General features: G+C 49.3%; 1 long non-coding RNA gene across 1 annotated transcript; it reads left to right on the top strand.

The window, feature by feature from the left end:
* Positions 1-229: 229 nt before the first annotated feature.
* On the top strand, positions 230-12,618 carry LOC148516985 (uncharacterized). The gene is made up of 3 exons (XR_015879338.1): positions 230-520; positions 2,801-2,926; positions 9,979-12,618. It is a non-coding gene; the product is annotated as an uncharacterized LOC148516985 (long non-coding RNA).
* The last annotated feature ends 5,061 nt before the right edge of the window (positions 12,619-17,679 follow it).

The raw sequence follows: 17,679 nt of genomic DNA on the forward strand, positions 1-17,679 counted from the left end.
ATATATATACATACTGTATGTGTGTGTATATATATATATATATATTATTGTTATAGTGGAAATTAGGACTGATGTACAGTGTGTCTGGAAAGAGTGTGGAATCTCAGCCAGTTAGCCATACCGGAATATAGGGGCGTGAGTCCTCATTCTCCCGCTAATGTCTGTAATAATAACATAAGTTATACAGGGAAGTTGTGCGGCTTGCCCAGGCCCTGCCCCGCCATCTGAGCAACGTGTCCTGTGTGGGTTATTGAACAGTCCGGTTACACAGATCGTCTTCTCAGGCAGTGTCTCTCTACATTGGATAAGAGCCTGGTAGAGGGTTGTTTGTTGTATTTATGTAACTCTGGGGGCTGCTGTGCAGAAATAAATGGGGATTTCGGTGTTGTCATCTAGCTCTATGTATGTGCTTCATGTTCTAGGTTGTAGCAGATACAAATATTAGTGCGATCGCCAGCCAGCTGGAGAGCCTGTCCCTGAGTCAGAACATCAGTTCCGATCACCAGCCCGAGGAGGGGGAGTGAGTACACCCTGACACTCTATTACTATGGGGGAGGAGGGGGAGTGAGTACACCCTGACACTCTATTACTATGGAGGAGGAGGGGGAGTGAGTACACACTGACACTCTATTACTATGGGGGAGGACGGGGAGTGAGTACAGTCTGACACTCTATTACTATGGGGAGGAGGGGGAATGAGTACACACTGACACTCTATTACTATGGGGGAGGAGGGGGAGTGAGTACACACTGACACTGTATTACTATGGGGGGAGGAGGAGGAGTGAGTACACCCTGACACTCTATTACTATGGGGGAGGAGGGGGAGTGAGTACACCCTGACACTCTATTACTATGGGGGAGGAGGGGGAGTGAGTATACCCTGACACTCTATTACTATGGGGGAGGAGGGGGAGTGAGTACACACTGACACTCTATTACTATGGGGGAGGAGGGGGAGTGAGTACAGTCTGACACTCTATTACTATGGGGAGGAGGGGGAGTGAGTACACACACACTCTATTACTATGGGGGAGGAGGGGGAGTGAGTACACACTGACACTCTATTACTATGGGGGGAGGAGGAGGAGTGAGTACACCCTGACACTCTATTACTATGGGGGAGGAGGGGGAGTGAGTACACCCTGACACTCTATTACTATGGGGGAGGAGGGGGAGTGAGTACACACTGACACTCTATTACTATGGGGGAGGAGGGGGAGTGAGTACAGTCTGACACTCTATTACTATGGGGAGGAGGGGGAGTGAGTACACACTGACACTCTATTACTATGGGGGGAGGAGGAGGAGTGAGTACACCCTGACACTCTATTACTATGGGGGAGGAGGGGGAGTGAGTACACACTGACACTCTATTACTATGGAGGATGGGGAATGAGTACACCCTGACACTCTATTACTATGGGGGAGGAGGAGGAGTGAGTACAGTCTGTCACTCTATTACTATGGGGGGAGGAGGAGGAGTGAGTACAGTCTGACACTCTATTACTATGGGGGAGGAGGGGGAGTGAGTACACATTGACACTCTATTACTATGGGGGGAGGAGGAGGAATGAGTACAGTCTGACACTATTACTATGGGGAGGAGGGGGAGTGAGTACACACTGACACTCTATTACTATGGGGGGAGGAGGAGGAATGAGTACAGTCTGACACTATTACTATGGGGAGGAGGGGGAGTGAGTACACACTGACACTCTATTACTATGGCACATGAGGGAGGAGGGGGAGTGAGTACACACTGACACTCTATTACTATGGCACATGAGGGAGGAGGGGGAGTGAGTACACACTGACACTCTATTACTATGGCACATGAGGGAGGAGGGGGAGTGAGTACACACTGACACTCTATTACTATGGCACATGAGGGAGGAGGGGGAGTGAGTACACACTGACACTCTATTGCTATGGCACATGAGGGAGGAGGGGGAGTGAGTACACACTGACACTATTACTATGGCACATGAGGGAGGAGGGGGAGTGAGTACACACTGACACTATTACTATGGCACATGAGGGAGGAGGGGGAGTGAGTACACACTGACACTCTATTACTATGGCACATGAGGGAGGAGGGGGAGTGAGTACACACTGACACTCTATTACTATGGCACATGAGGGAGGAGGGGGAGTGAGTACACACTGACACTATTACTATGGCACATGAGGGAGGAGGGGGAGTGAGTACACTCTGACACTATTACTATGGGGAGGAGGGGGAGTGAGTACACACTGACACTATTACTATGGCACATGAGGGAGGAGGGGGAGTGAGTACACACTGACACTCTATTACTATGGCACATGAGGGAGGAGTGGGAGTGAGTACACACTGACACTCTATTACTATGGCACATGAGGGAGGAGCGGGGGCTTTTCTGCAAAATGAGTAGAATAAGCTGCTGATTGTACAATGAAACCTGTTGCATCATACAAATATATCTCAGCCTTGTTTCATGATGACCATAAGGTGGCGCTGACTGGCAACTACATATTCATGTTATCTTACACTACTTACATAAATATATATATATTCATTAAAATGAATAGAAATTTTGGAATAGTTCTTAAAAAAAAAAAAATGTCCGGTCTCACTAACCGATCTACAAATATATATATTTTTTCTTTAAAAAGAAAAAGGATGTTCAGCCAGTGACCGAACGAGCACTTATTATTTTATATTGTGCTTAATTTTTACCGTTCATAGTTATCGCTCCTCACCACTACAAGTCTGAATGTATGCCATAAGTTTATATCCTGTGCTTTTATTTTGCAGGTCCCCTGTGCCAAAGCTCATCCACCTGGAGAAGGGGGCGCGGATGGACTCGGGTTTAGCATAGTCTGAGGGTACGCGAGCCCTCATGGAGATCTCCCAATTTACGTCAAGACAATATTTTCTAAGGTAAAATGTTGCTGCACATCTCCGTCTCCATTTTGTATCTGTATCTAATATCAATGCAGTATAGTTCTTATTGAACCCTAGTCACATCAGTCACCCTGCCCTCACCACGTGTGTGCTCCAGGGGATATGGGGGTAAAAGGGGACTCTGAGGGGTACTTGCATGGTGTGCCCAAGTAGGCATAGAGTTATGCACGGCTGTATATTCTGTTATGTTGATCAGCAGCCCGTAATGGTGGTACAGATGTGTCCGCATACATCTAAGCCTCCTTGCGCGTAAAACAGTCCTTCTAGTTGCGCCATGCCGTGACTCGGTAGCGCCAAGAGTCTCTTCATGCAATTTTTTCCCTACAAATGTGTCTTAGGCCCGTTTTCAATTTGGAGCGAAAAGCCGTTTTCGCGTGGTTTTGGCGAAAACTTTTCGCCGATGACGTCATTTTCGCCTGTTTTGATTTTCCTCCGTATTCAATTTGGAAGACTTTTCGCCTAGGCAGAAAGTCAATGCAATGTAATAGGCGGTAAAGTTTCGCCTATGAATGGGAGGCGGAAAGAAGTGCAGAATAGGGGTCTTGGGGTGCAACGTTACGGGAACCCCCGTGCAGCCTTCAGACAGTCCCCCAAAGGTACAATAGAATAAACTGTGTCAAAAAATGTTTCCTCCCAGGATGCACTAGAGTCCCCCTCCTATACCCCGCCCCCGAGCCAAGGCACCTCAGTTAGTTACCAAGCCATACGCCGGAGGAGGAGAAGGAAGAGAGAGAAAGATCTGGATACACACAAGAATCACACTCTCACCAGAGGGAGACGGAAAAACCGGTGACCAGAACAAAGCCCATCTGCAGCACAGGTGCGACAGGGCGGGAGTCCTGTGGAACCCTATGGACTTCGTAGAAATAGAGATGACAAAGGTAAGTTCTTACCATATCTCATATTTTCTACTTCAGGGTCCATAGGGTATCCACAGGATACCTTGGGGACGCCCCAAAGCAGTGTCCTTTAAGGGTGGGGATGCTCCTGTGCAGAAAGGAGAATCCACCGCCCGAAGGAAGCATCCTGAGAGGCGAAGGTGTCAAACCTGTAATACCTCACGAAGGTATGGACAGAGGACCACGTAGCAGCCTTGCAGATCTGGACTGCAGAGGCACCACGTCGAGCTGCCCACGAAGGACCCACAGACCTAGTGGAATGACCCTTCAAAGAAGGAGGAACCGGCCGACCTTCATGAAGATAAGCTTCAGAAATAGCCATACGGATCCAGGCTGCCAAAGGTTGCTTTGAAGCAGGCCAACCCTTTTTACGGAAGCCATAGAGGACAAACAAGGCGTCCGACTTCCTAAACGAAGAAGTGCGGTCAACATAAGTCCTTAAGGCCCGCACAACATCCAAAGTGGCCTCACTCACTGAAAGGCCAGGTGAGTTAAAGGCCGGAACAACTATTTCCTCGTTAACATGAAACTGGGAAACAACTTTGGGAAGAAATTCAGGCCGAGTGCGGAGCACTGCCCTGTTCCCATGAAAAATCAAGAAAGGGGGTCTACAAGAAAGAGTCCCTAAATCAGAAACACGTCTGGCCGAAGCAATGGCCAGAAGGAAAACAGTCTTAGCTGTTAGCCATTTAAGATCCACTGAGCCCAGTGGTTCAAACGGTGGTCCTTGGAGAGCCCTCAGGACCACAGCCAAATCCCAAGGCGCCACAGGTGGAACAAAGGGCGGCTGAATGCGGAGAACACCTTGCATAAAGGTGCGCACATCCGGGATTGTAGCAATCCTACGGTGAAACCAGACAGGCAGGGCCGAAACCTGTACCTTCAAAGAAGCAAGGCGAAGCCCATGATCTAGTCCCGCTTGTAGGAAGGCGAGTATCCGAGACAGACGAAACTCCCGCGGTGCATAACCTCTCGGTCGACACCACTGGAAGAACGTATGCCACACGCGATGGTATATCCTCGCGGAAGACGGTTTCCGAGCTCGTAACATGGTACGCACTACAGAGCTGGAAAACCCCCTGGACCTCAACATGGCTGTCTCAACAGCCACACCGTCAAAGACAGCCGAGTCAGGTCCGGGTGAAGACAAGGACCCTGCGACAGAAGGTCCGGTCGTAGCGGCAACCGTAGAGGACTGTCCACGGACAGACCCTGAAGGTCTGAGAAGCAGTGCCGTCTGGGCCACGCGGGAGCTATCAACAGGAGCGTCCCTCCTTCCTGTTTGAATTTCCGGATTACCCGTGGAAGAAGGGAAACCGGAGGAAACAGGTAAGTGAACCGAAACGTCCACCGGACGGACAGAGCATCCACCAGAGACGCCTCTTCGTCTCTTGTGCGAGACCCGTACACCGGCAACTTGTTGTTGTGCCGGGACGCCATGAGGTCGATCTCTGAAAGACCCCACTTGTCCACCAGCAGTTGAAAAACGTCCGGGTGCAGGGACCATTCCCCCGGATGAACGTCCTGGCGACTGAGAAAGTCCGCCTCCCAATTTAGCACTCCCGGGATGAAGACAGCTGATATGGCCGGAAGATTGCGCTCCGCCCATACCAGGATCCGAGACACCTCTACGAGAGCCGCCCGACTTCGGGTTCCTCCTTGCCGGTTTATGTAGGCCACGGTGGTAGCGTTGTCCGACTGGACCTGCACTGGGCGACCCTGGAGAACCCGATGTGCCTGCTGGAGAGCATTGAAGACCGCACGGAATTCCAAGATATTTATTGGAAGTTCTGCTTCTGTCCGAGTCCATCTGCCCTGGAACAAGTGTGGACCCGAAACTGCTCCCCAGCCCCGAAGACTGGCGTCCGTTGTCAACAGGACCCAATTTGGTACCCAGAACGGACGTCCCTTGCTGAGATGGGTCGTCTGCAACCACCAGGCAAGGGACAGGCGAACCTCCGGGGTGAGCACTATCGTATGGGACTTTAGAGACTGAGGCAGCCCGTTCCACTTGGACAGGATCAGGTGCTGCAGAGGTCTGGAGTGAAACTGGGCATATTCCACCATGTCGAACACCGACACCATGGAGCCCAGTAACCTCATCGCCGAGTGTAGAGACACCCGGCGGCTGTGCAGACAACTGCGCACCCTCGACTGTAAAGCAGAGATCTTTTCCCCCGTCACAAAGATCCTTTGCTGTCCCGAGACCAATAAGGCTCCGAGGTGCAGAATCCGCCGAGACGGGATTAGAGTGGACTTCTGCCAGTTTATTAACCAGCCGTGCCGTTGCAGTAGCGCAATGGTCAGGTCCAAGTGGCGCAGAAGGAGCTCCGGAGATCCTGCCACTAATAAAAGGTCGTCCAAGTACGGCAACATGCGGACTCCTTGCAGCCGCAGAGAAGCCGCCATGACCGCCATCACCTTGGTGAACACACGCGGTGCTGTCGCCAGGCCAAAAGGCAACGCCCGAAACTGAAAGTGGTCGCTGCGGATTGCAAACCTGAGGAACTGTTGATGGCGCAAAAGAATAGGGACATGCAGGTAAATGTCCTGTATGTCCAGCACCAGAATGATGGACCGTAGGGTCTCCATCCGAAACTTCGGCACCCGCAAAGACTTGTTGAGAGCTTTGAGGTTGAGAATCGGACAATACGACCCATTGGGTTTCTGCACCAAAAAGAGATTGGAATAGAAACCCTGGCCCCTCTGGGAGAATGGAACAGGCACTATAAATCCAGCCTGGAGCATAGCGTGCAAGACCTTCCGCAGCTCCATGGCCTTGTTCCGGTCTGATGGTAGACCCGTGGTGAAAAATCGAGCCGGGGGTCTGTGCCGGAAAGAGAGGGCGTACCCGTGGGAGACCACCTCGAGAACCCAAGTGTCTGTCGTGGTGACCAACCAACACTGGGCGAACTGCAGCAGGCGGCCTCCCAATTTGGGATCCCCCAAAGGGAGGCCCGGACCGTCAGGCCGCAGTCTTGTCATCTGGCTAAGGGGCCGGACGTCTGGTACTCCATGCCTGCTTCCGGGGCTTGGCCGATTTCTTGGGACCAGCCTGTCGGGGTAAAGACTGTGGTTTGGGCCTGCCCTGGGCCCTATAAGACCGAAAGGACGATGGTCCTGAACCAGAAGGAACAGCGGCCGATGGGAGACATGCCGATTTGGCTGCCGCCAGCATGGCCACAATCTTGTCCAGATCTGGACCGAAGAGAACTTCTCCGTTAAAGGACAACGCCTCGAAACCCTTTTTGGAATCAGCGTCCGCCTTCCAGGATCGCAACCACAAGGTGGGATGAGCAGCCACCGCTGCTGAAGAAATTCGAGACACCAGGGTACTAATGTCTAAGGCCGCCTCGTTGATATAAGTGGCCGAATCACGGAGATTACCAATCAACTCCGCCTGTTCAGCCGGACAGTCGGAATCAAAGGACGCCTCCAACGAATCCGCCCAGCGCTCCATAGCTCTGGCAACCCAGCAAATGGCCATAGCCGGCCGCGCTGCCCCCCCCGCAAGGGAATAAGCGGACTTCAGGCAGATCTCCACCTTGCGGTCCGTAGCATCCTTAAGGGAGGACATGGATGGCATTGGTAATGTGGCACTACGGACAAGACGTGTCACATGAGAATCCACCTGTGGAGGGGATTCCCACTTAGCAAAATAATTATCCGCGAACGGATAAACCACCGCCAGGCACCTCTGCGGCTGGTATCGCTTGCCAGGCTGTGGCGTCACCCTTCACATCCTTAAAAAATGCATAATTGGATTTAGCCGCTGGGGGAACTTCGTCCTCAATCACCAAGGCTGTGCGGACTGCCCGAATAAGTCCAGGAATATACACCTTGGACCTAGCGTCTGCGTCCTTAGTATGGAGAGGTTCCTGATCGTAAGGATCCAGAATCTCCCCATCATCAGACGTCCTTTCGTCATCCTCATAAGGAGCCGACAGAGACGCCACCAGCCGTTTATGTGGCCGCATCACAGCCTCCCCCTGCAACACATCCGACAAGTGCTGTACAGAACTCGTCAGTGAGTTAACCCACGCCGGCTCCTGAGAAACCGGGAGAGGGGAAATAGGGAGACTGCGGGGTACCACCAATTGTCTTGGGAAACCCTGCATGGGTGACGACACCACTGATTGCTGGGACAAACCCATCTGCGTAAACGCGGGCTGCGAAGCTAACTGGCCCACTAAGGTTGTAAGCGCCTGAGCGAAACAAGCCTAGGGCGGCTCCTGTACCGGTGCTGTAACCGTAATAGGCCGCGCCATTGACAAACACTGCCGGCAGAGGCCCTCCGCGCTACCTTCCCACTCCGCTAAAGGTACTTTACACGTAGTACACTGTAGCCGGAGAGGAAAGTCACTTTCAGACATAATGGTACAAAGTATGTGACCCCTCTCACCAATTGTTTTTAAAAAGGCTAGAGACCACCCTGCAGCACCGCACCGCAAGGGTTTAGCAGAAAGAACAGGGACAGTAATAAAGCTGACAGTCAGAAATGGAAAGTACAGGCAGCAGCGCTAGCACAGTCACATACAATGCAAAGAAACTCAATTCCTGCACTAACCAGCGCTGATAAATCAACTACACAGACACAGAGTCTGGTAGGACACAGCGCTGCATACACAGACCTGACCACAGCGGAGGGGAGGTATGCGGGGGGAACCAGACCACGATGCCTCCGTCCAGACTTCCAGCAGCGTTCACCATGCGTTCTGGAAGATGGCCGCCGAGGAGCAGAGAGGAGGCTGGCCTGGGGGAGGAGCGCTGCCACAGGGCCAGTCGGCGTGTTGCAGAGAGGGCTGTGTGCAGCGGGGGAGACGCCGGCTGTGAGACAGGGAAGGCGCGCTCCCCTGGCATGCATTTAACCCCCGGGACGCCGCAGCGCTACCGCTCTGCTGCGGTCCGCTGTCCCAGGGGGGTAGTGGAAGTGCAGGTTATATACCTGGCTCCACGCTGCAGCCAGTCCCCAGGGAGCCCCCTGCCTGGGGACTCTGGACCATGTAACAGCGGGGACCCACCGCAGGACCCCGCTGCTTACCTTGCTGTCCCCCTTGATTCCGGCCATGGTCCGGAACATCTGGGGTCACCGCTAGCTGTGACCCCAGATGCTCACCAGCATCCCTGGATCGGTACCGGTGTTCTGGTACCGGCGGGGGTGTAGGGAAGACAGCATGGACGTCAGGACTGACTGTCCATGCTGTACATCCAGATGTGCAGCCACAGCTGCATGCAGAAAACTTCAGGGGCTCTTCTTAGCCCCCACTCCAACAGGTGCACCCGACTCCGGCCGGGCACCAAACTAAACTGAGGTGCCTTGGCTCGGGGGCGGGGTATAGGAGGGGGACCCTAGTGCATCCTGGGAGGCTGAAAGCTTAACTCTATATGGTGCCCGATGACTGACGTCACACCTATACCCCAAGGTATCCTGTGGATACCCTATGGACCCTGAAGTAGAAATAAAGGTTTCTGCCCTGCCTCCGTTCAATGTGACGTACGGTACTCCCCACGCTCCCTGCTCACAGGAGTTGTCTCACTTCTAATTAGCGCCATCTGCTGGCTATTACACAGTAATGCAAGTGCATTCTTTCCCAGTGACAAAGGCTAGCTGTAATAAAACACTTGCTTTACATTCTGCCATATGGTATAAATTAGTTGGTGCGGATATCCCATGCGTGTAGCCCAGCCTGATTACTTCTATCTGCTCATTCACAAATCCTTTGTTTCTGTTACAGTGAAACAATGGCTGCACCGCAACACATTCTGCAAATCTTTCCACTTATTACATTCTGTCTGTAAAAGCCCATCGTGAACAGCTGTGTAAATCCCCACAACACGATGCGTTAGAGGAGATCACTGGGTGTGCTACATGGTTATTACACCTCGGGGGGCTACATGGTTATTACACCTCGGAACAGTCTTCCCTCCACTCGCTCCATAAACACGCCGTCATTGGCCCCAGGGTGTTGGGGTTTAATAATCTGGGTAATAGTACAGGCCGTGTTTGTGCAGCCACCTTGGTGAACGCGGCAGAGGAGGCTCTTTTGAGACTGTCGCTCTGGTTATCTGAAGAATTAACATCTCATTTAGAGAAGCAGAACAGAGTTTATATCCTGATTTTTCTCCTAGGGAGCCGCTGCTGTTGACGGGAGACTGAAACGTGGAGACCAGATACTAGCGGTTAACGACGAGAGCCTGGAGGGCGTCACGCACGAGGAGGCCGTTGCCATTTTAAAGCGCCAGAGGGGGAATGTCACACTGACCGCTTTATCGTAATAAATGACCACGAGGCCAATTAGTTGTCGGAGACCGCACCGTGTATCGGAGGCGTAGGCAGCCGCTGATTCTCCTGCGCTTGTGAAACTAAAAGTCCTTTTGCAAGGGACAGGGCAAATGCCTGGCTGGGATTTGTAGTTCCACAGCTGCTGGAGAGCAGTAGGTTGCTTATCTCTGGTGATGCACGTGTACAGCCCATGTAGGGAGGTCTGCTCAGTGTCTTGAGAACCACTTGCCATATTGTTCTCTTTGCTTTATTTAGTGTACAGTGTAAAGCACATTAACACACAAAACACGTTATCACCTTATTACCTTAATAGCTTTCAAGTCTTCCAGCCGGCTAGAAAATGAATAATATAAAGTAATTGTGTCCGCTGGTCACTGTTTGAGTTTTCTAAGGCCGTTCTTGCACTTTTGGGAGACAAAGGGTGTTTTATTTAGTGAAATGTTGGAAAATTAAAAACCTTTGAAGAGAACATTATATTCCGGGTACATGAGCTGCAGCCCATCTACAATTAAATGGCTTTGTAAGATATTGGGAGAACCGTGTAAATCATCCAATGTGTGCACTGTAATGATAAATACTGTTACCTCTGGTGCCAGCAGAATGATGGGATTGTGAGACAGGCTGGATTCCTGCTCACGCTGTTTATCACTTGACCTGAAGCTTGTACAGTACGTCAGATAATAATTAGCTTCCCTGTGACTGTACGGTCATCAGGGGACTAAACGCGTCAAGTGAATCTGCTGGTACAGTAACCCATATTTGTCACACACCAGCGTTGCTGTCTAACTGTGCGCCAGACCAATTTGATCTAATTGCTGATTGATTGCTGTGGGGCTGATGCACATCTTTACGTTTTTCTGCAGCATGTTAGTAAATGACCCCGTTAACGTCTCACAATGTATACAAATTAACACTGCTGTCGCCTAGCCATTGCTACTGTCTATTGATGATGACGTCCTCAATATATATGTATATAAAGCGTGTGGATAGATAAAACTATATTTTATTTAAGAGGTTAATTTTTCAGAACTGGGAGAGTAAATCGCGCCGGGCTGCTTGGTTTTCCTGGCTGTTTGTTTGGGATACAATACAATAAATTGCTGCTAGCTCAGTTATATGTAGACCCCTGGTGGTGGAAAGGATTACTGCACCCAATACGGTACATATTTAGGTAAATAGAATTAGAGAGATTGTCCTGTTCACTGTAGACTTGTTGTCTGTCGTCCAGTTAAGGGATGTTATAGCCAATCTCTTCCCAAATGGCTGATAATAATGAATTATATATATAAATAGATTTCTGCTAAAGTTTGGAGACTTTTACATATATATTTATGTTTTTAGTACACTCTTTGTAATGCAAAGTGTGTTATTTAGGCATTTTGGCTTAAACTGTTCCTGTCACCAGCAGGGGGCATTTTGTGGGCTGAATAGAAAATCATATGATTGTCGCCTATCAAATCACTATGTACTAGCGGCATCTCTGAGGCATGAGGCACGTAGTGCAATTAGAGAACTAGGAGGCTGAATATTAGTACAGCTCTCAGAATGGCTGCCCCCAATGTGCCGAGGTGACAGATACAGTTTATTGGCTTTCCCAGGCTCTGGTGGGGGGAAATAATAGATTATAATGGGTGACTTTTCTGATTTGCCATGTAATAATACGCTGGTTTTCTTTACACTTCATGGATGTAGGAGCATGGCATCATGAACACTGGATGTATAGAGGCATTTGTATTCTGTTTATCAGTTTTGTTTTCTATAGAGGGCGACAGCTGAATGTAATCTGCGTCATATTCACCACGAGATTGGCGTCTGGCACAGGGCTTCTATAATGGGAATAATTCCCGATGAGTCTTTTGGAAATATCTCAGGGCCGGGTATTATTACAGAACATTGTAGAACCTCATAACATCCCTAGGAGAGAAATATTGATATACGAGGAAGAGAGGTTCTTCCTGTTCTATTTAATCCAAACTAAAAAAAAAAAAGATTAACAATGTGATTCAGTACAATTTTTTTTTTGTAATATTGTAATCTCCCATGTATTCTGCAAACCTATACTTCCCAATATACTGTATGTATTCAACAAATTGGCTCCTCCCACTTATGACATCACTTTTCTCGCGTTGACGTTGACTCCTATAGCTGTAAATAACTTGTTCTGTACAATAGACCTGGTTCTGCCCCTTTGTTATGTCACAGAAACAAAAAAAAATGTAAGTTCAAAAATGACTGTTCCACCAACACATCCCTGAGCTGGTGTAATGAGCCTGCCCATCTAATATTATTACTGTTATTATTATAATACAGTGTGCCAAAAAGATGCCCGCAGAGCCGATGTAGGCTCCACACAGACTGGGAACCGCGGTTATGTTATCGGCTAATTGCTCCTGATAATCAGATATTGAAGCTGTAAAGAATCGTTTGTCTATTTCTGCTCAGGTGAATCTTTTTGTGTGTTTATAGGTTTATTTTAATAACTGAAATGTTCAGCAGGAGGCCGAGCTGATTGTATCTTACATTCCTGTAAAACAATGAACACACACACACACACACACACACACTGGCCCCCACTGGAAAATAATACAAAAACACATTGGCTTCAATAGGAAAATAAAACACAATGGGGTAGATGTATGATAGCGGCACTTAACGTGCCGCTATAACACTTCCCGCTTCACCTCATTACCGAGGCGAAGCAGGAAGCACTACCGATGAGATGTATGAACATCTCATCGACCGGAGAGGGGGAGCGTTAACTCCCCCCTCCGGCGCTACCCGTTAGAGACAGCAGCGTATCAGCCTAGTGCTGATGCGCTGTGTCTCTGTCCCGGCCGGCTCCACTGAGCATGCACGGGATCTCGCAAGTATCACGAGATCCCCGCGTGGAGCCGGCAGCCGCCGCAGCAGGGACTGCGCTGTCCCTGCTGTCGGGATAGGCTAGCGCCAGGCTGTAGCTGTCGATAACGACAGCTACAGCTGGCCGAACGGTCAGACGATCTGACCGTTCATACATACCCCTGGCTATCGGCGCTGCTATCTTGTAGATAGCAGCGCCGATAATGACAGGGGCGCATAGCGCCTCTGTCATTTACCGCCCAGACCCCCGATCATACATCGGGGAGAAGTGGTATCAGCGCACATAACGTGCGCTGATACCGTTTCTGGGCTTCATACATCTTCCCCATTGGCCCTTACAGAAAACAATAAAACACTAAAACACATTGGCTCCCTCAGGAAAACTCCAATCGCCTCAATAGGAAAAAAGACACATTGGCCCCCACAGGAAAAAAAACCCAAACGCACTGACCCCCAACAGGAAATAAAAAAGCATGTTAGCCCCAACAACAAAAAATAAAAGCAGGGATCAGGATAGGAGTAGTAGTTAGAAGCTGGGGCAGGATGGAAGTAGTGGTGAGAAGAAGCAGGCAGGATGGGAGTGGAAGAACTCACCTGGAAGAAGACATCTCCACAGCTCCCGGTCACCATTCCTCCCTCCATGTACAGTACTGACAGTCGGCTCCTGCTCCCATCTACATAGCTAAAGCAGCGCACACCCCTCTCCTCGCTGAGTGGTTTAGCTCATCTTCAGCCATAGACGTAGCGTGGAGCTATGGCGTCTGGAGAATGTGCAGGCTACACTGCCCCCTCCCCCCACACAGTATTTACATAGCTAATTATATAATTAATTAAAATATCTGACCCTGACATGTACAGTGAGAGGTAGACTTTCCTCCTCCTTGTGCCCGCTCTATGCACAGCGAGCTACTCATTCTCACACAGGAGAAAAGGAGGATGCCACTAAAGCCCCGCACACTCTGGAGGACCCAGAGGGTAAATCCTTTATAAACTCCAACAGCGGAAGCATGGATTGGAGAAGGATGGGACCCCTGAGCTCCCTGTATAGCTGCACAAAGGTAGCAGTGAGTCTCAACAGGACCCGGCTTGTGGTGCCCTGCTGGGATGGCAACCCAATAGCCCTGTCCAGCAAGTGTCAGCCATGATTAAATGGCCAAAGTCTGTGAGGCCATGGAAGAGGAGCGGTTATTGAGTTGGGCAAATGGCTATGTGTCTGTGATATAGGGCTGTGAGGGAATACGTCTCAGGGGAAAGAAGGGGCAAAAATAGAGGAAAAGGGAGACAGAGGAACGGGAGGAATCAGGGAAGAGAAAGAGAGAGAGGACAAGGGGCAGATATAGGAGGAAAGAGGTAGAGAGTATGGAAGGTGGATAAGGAGAGAAAAAAAACTCTTCAATGCTGCTCTGCACAACAACTAGCGACCCGGCAAATGACAAGTACAACATATTAGGTTTATACCTTCTGCATCTATACATAAATGTGATTTATATTTAACCAAAATTATACAGCTCTGTTCGATATATAAAAAAGTATACTTAAAATGTTTGATCTTCATGTGGTACCACACCTCTGATAACTTTAAACAGTATATGTTAATCCCACACAGCCTTTTTTGTACAAAGAAAAATGGATAAATAAATGAAAAAAACAAACAAATACAATTCAGAAAATGTTCCATTATCAGTCACAAATTCAGATAAGGATTGTACAGTATATAGATTGGGTACAGTGCCAGTACACCAGGCAGCTCTCAATGTAATGTAGATTACATGACATCATGATCTGCAGTATACAATAAGGAGAGTTTCTACTAGGACATCCAATAATATATAATACACTGTACAGTGTATTGTATATAATACACAATATTCATATTATTGTAGTTATCTACACACACACTGACCTATCACTAGGGGTGGAGACACACTGGAATGCACATTTGGAACAGCATGTATCTGTTGTAAGAAGCTTCACGCAACAGGTGACAAAGTACCAGAACCTTCCTTCTGCAGCAACAGCTCAGCCCCTGAGCTGCACCTGACAGGGGGGAGGAGAGTGAGATTAGCACACAGCAGCAAAGCCAGCCAAACAGTGTGCGCTCAATCACTTGTCAGCACAGGAGGAATAGCAGGTAATGTTCAGCCACAGGAATGTGATCTACAGTGTCAGTATGTGTGTATTGTATTCTGAATGGGGGAGGGAAGGAGGGGGAGGTTTAGGGCGCTCCTGCACACATACCTGTCCCATCTGCTACGCTACTACGATCCCTGGTGGTCTAATAACTCAGAGGGAAAAAAAAAAGTAGTACTATTCTGGCCAGGACGCCACTCCCCGTCATCCTCGGCACCTGGAGCACTAGCTCCGCCTCCACTTGCTATACGCCCCAGTCTCCAGAAGCCCCAGGGAAGATCTGACCAATCACACAGAAAGGAGGGATAGGCAGACGTCAGAAGGTGAGGGAGGGGACACAGAAGCCGGGACCTTCATGAAAACACAGCAGCCGGCCCTTGCACTCATAGAAAAACGTGGAAGGACCGGCCCAGCAAGAACTTTCCCGATGTCCCAGCGGCCCAATCCGCCCCTGCCCGTCGAACTTCATAAATGTAGACCTTTAGTGTGTCGACCTATTGACTGTCTAATATCTGGTGTCTATCTAGACATTGTCGACCTTTTTGCTGCCTACCTATAACCCGGAGGCCATACTCAGACGGACAATCTGCGCCTAGCATAAGGCTGGTGCAAGTTTCTATGGCACAACCAATGGTGGTGTCTACACAGCGTCTGAAGATACTGAAAGTGGGCGTCTCAGTCCTTGTACAGTCAGAGGCACGACTGTACACCCGGGGAAGGGCTGATACCAGCATTAGCATATAGTCACATACACACGGCAGTACACCCGGGGAAGGGCTGATACCAGCATTAGCATATAGTCACAGACACACGGCAGTGCACCCGGGGAAGGGCTGATACCAGCATTAGCATATAGTCACAGACACACGGCAGTACACCCGGGGAAGGGCTGATACCAGCATTAGCATATAGTCACAGACACACGGCAGTACACCTGGGGAAGGGCTGATACCAGCATTAGCATATAGTCACAGACACACGGCAGTACACCCGGGGAAGGGCTGATACCAGCATTAGCATATAGTCACAGACACACGGCAGTACACACGGGGAAGGGCTGATACCAGCATTAGCATATAATCACAGACACACGGCAGTACACACGGGGAAGGGCTGATACCAGCATTAGCATATAGTCACAGACCCACGGCAGTACACCCGGGGAAGGGCTGATACCAGCATTAGCATATAGTCACAGACACACGGCAGTACACACGGGGAAGGGCTGATACCAGCATTAGCATATAGTCACAGACCCACGGCAGTACACCCGGGGAAGGGCTGATACCAGCATTAGCATAAAGTTACAGAGGCCCCTATGACGAAAGATGCTAAAGGGGTCGCAGCAGCTTGCTCGGAATCAGCCCCAGAGTCTGTCACATGCTCTCATGGGAGTTGTGATTACCTGTACCAAACCACAGCCCTCTACATGAGCACGGCCTTGTACAGCAGTGCCTCATGCCTCAGTGAGGTCACTGGTACCTAGTGAATTAGGCTGCAGTCTAGCAGACGGCTTTCACTTTCAGATATTCCGTTTGACATTAGCTGAACAAGAATATAACACCCGAGCACTAATACATAATATTATTTATTATTATTAATATTATTATTAATAATGAATATCCTGCAAGTAAACACGTCCGCTAACTAACGAGTGACATGCAATCAGGAAGCCTGATTAGAGAAGATAATTACTGGTTTCTGAATGTCAATGCTACTCTTTGGGAAATATGTTAATTGAATAAGTCATGGTTTACTCAAAAGTAAGCGCCACCTGGAGACGCCTCGAAAACGCTTAGTCACAAAAAAATGAATAGATGTGAGCGATTTGTCTGAGTAATTAAAGCAATATAATTATACTAATGATTAAGGCTATTAGTAAAATAGCTGCAAACTACAGCAAAACATGATGCACCAAGCTATAAAGCATGCCCATCTGCTCTAATGATTAATTTGGCATTAAACAGAAGGATGAAGTCCACGCTTGCACTCTACGTGAACATAAGGCGTGGACAACATTGCACACCTGTGTCTGGTAGTGGAATGGGCATATACAGATTATGGGGGCAACCATGCTGGCTGGACCAGTATGTACCTAATCATTGACTAGGAACCAGTGACATCATAAAGGCACTGCCTAATATTCATGAGGCCTGCCTAATATTCAAGAGGCCTGACTAATATTCAAGAGGCCTGACTAATATTCAAGAGGCCTGACTAATATTCAAGAGGCCTGACTAATATTCATGAGGCCTGACTAATATTCATGAGGCCTGACTAATTTTCAATGAACAAGTAGATCAGCATGCAAAATAGCAGCATTTGTCATGAGGTTATGTAACAACTGCACAGCCTTCTCATACCCCTTTCAGGCATACACCAAACACCCGGATTTTTGCTATATGTGAACAGAAATGACCCGGGTCGAAGTCCTGGGTCCATGACCCTGCTCTGTACCAGGGTTTTTCCCGTGTGAACACCTGGTAGGCTCTAGTGTGAATACATCCAACTCAGGTTTCTAGACCCGGGTTTTAAGAAAACGTTCTCATTGGCTGTTC

This window comes from Taudactylus pleione, unplaced genomic scaffold, assembly GCF_031769625.1.
Source record: "Taudactylus pleione unplaced genomic scaffold, aTauple2 ptg000230l, whole genome shotgun sequence".
Taxonomy (NCBI): Eukaryota; Metazoa; Chordata; class Amphibia; order Anura; family Myobatrachidae; genus Taudactylus; species Taudactylus pleione.